Source organism: Ranitomeya imitator, chromosome 5 (genome assembly GCF_032444005.1).
Source record: "Ranitomeya imitator isolate aRanImi1 chromosome 5, aRanImi1.pri, whole genome shotgun sequence".
Taxonomy (NCBI): Eukaryota; Metazoa; Chordata; class Amphibia; order Anura; family Dendrobatidae; genus Ranitomeya; species Ranitomeya imitator.
In genome coordinates, this window is record NC_091286.1 from 705193660 (window position 1) to 705195066 (window position 1407).

Below are 1407 nucleotides of genomic sequence, written 5' to 3' on the forward strand. Positions count from 1 at the left end.
CATGACTCAATTTCCTCCAGAGCTGTATCCAATAGACCAGAATGCATCTCAGCCCTGTATCCAAAATAGCAGAATGTATCTCAGCCCTGTATCCAAAAGACCAGAATGTATCCCAGCCCCATAGTTGTATCCAATAGACCAGAATGTATACCAGCCCAGAGCTTTATCCAGTAGACAAGATTGTATCCCAGCCCAGAGCTGTATCCAAAAGAGCAGAATGTATCCCAGCCCAGAGCTGTATCCAATAGACCAAAATGTATCCCAGCCCAGAGCTGTATCCAAAAGAGCAGAATGTATCCCAGCCCAGAGCTGTATCCAATAGACCAAAATGTATCCAAGCCCAGAGCTGTATCCAATAGACCAAAATGTATCCAAGCCCAGAGCTGTATCCAATAGACCAAAATGTATCCAAGCCCAGAGCTGTATCCTATAGCCCAAAATGTATCCCAGCTCCAGACCTGTATCCAATGGACCAGAATGTATCCCAGCCCAGAGCTGTATCCAATAGACAAGAATGTATCCCAGCTCAAAGGGTGAAAATCCCGTGGAATTCTGTGGTACCTCACGAATATTGAACATCAATTAGGGCAACAACATGTCTCAATCCCTTCCATCCTTGGAAACTACCTTCTTCAACATGGACTTGAGGGTTTTGCTAAAGCGCTCAACTAACCCGTTGGTCTGGGGGTGATACACTGATTTGCACAACCGCTTTATCTTGAGGAACTTGCACAGTTCCTTCGTCACCTTGGACATGAAAGGAGTCACCTGATCACTAACGATCTCTTTTGGTAGCCCAAGGCGACAAGAACATGGCAAACAACTCTTGGGAGATAGGTTTAGCCGAGGTGTGCCGAAGTGGAATGGCCTCCGGGTGGCGTAGTCTACGACCACTAATATATGTTGGTGGCCCTGGGCAGATTTTATTATTGGTCCTACCAGATCCATCGCAATCCGCTCAAAAAGTATATAATAGGCAGAGGTACCAACAGACTTGGGTAGTTTGCGGTGGGTGAGGTTAGTTGACACTCAGGACACGTTTCACAGTGCCTCTGGACCTTAGCGTAGACCCCAGACCAAAAAAAAAGGCGCTGCAATATTTGCTCCTGCATATTTTTAGCCCCCAGCATGTGGGTATGAGCCATTTCGAGCACCGCCCGACTTGTGCAACTACCAGTTCTACCACCTCGTCCTGGATTTTACCAACTCTATAGAGTAATTCCTGGTTGATCGCCATGTGTGGGAACACCAACTCCGTGCCTGGTTGCTGAGCCACCCAGTTTATCTCAATTACCCTGTCCTGTGCCCAGGTCAGTGTGGGATCCTGTAGCTGGGCTGTCCCAAAAGTTCCCCGGGGCACTTCCAGCTCTGGGATTGTCGGGGTGTCCTCGACCTATCCTGCCAACA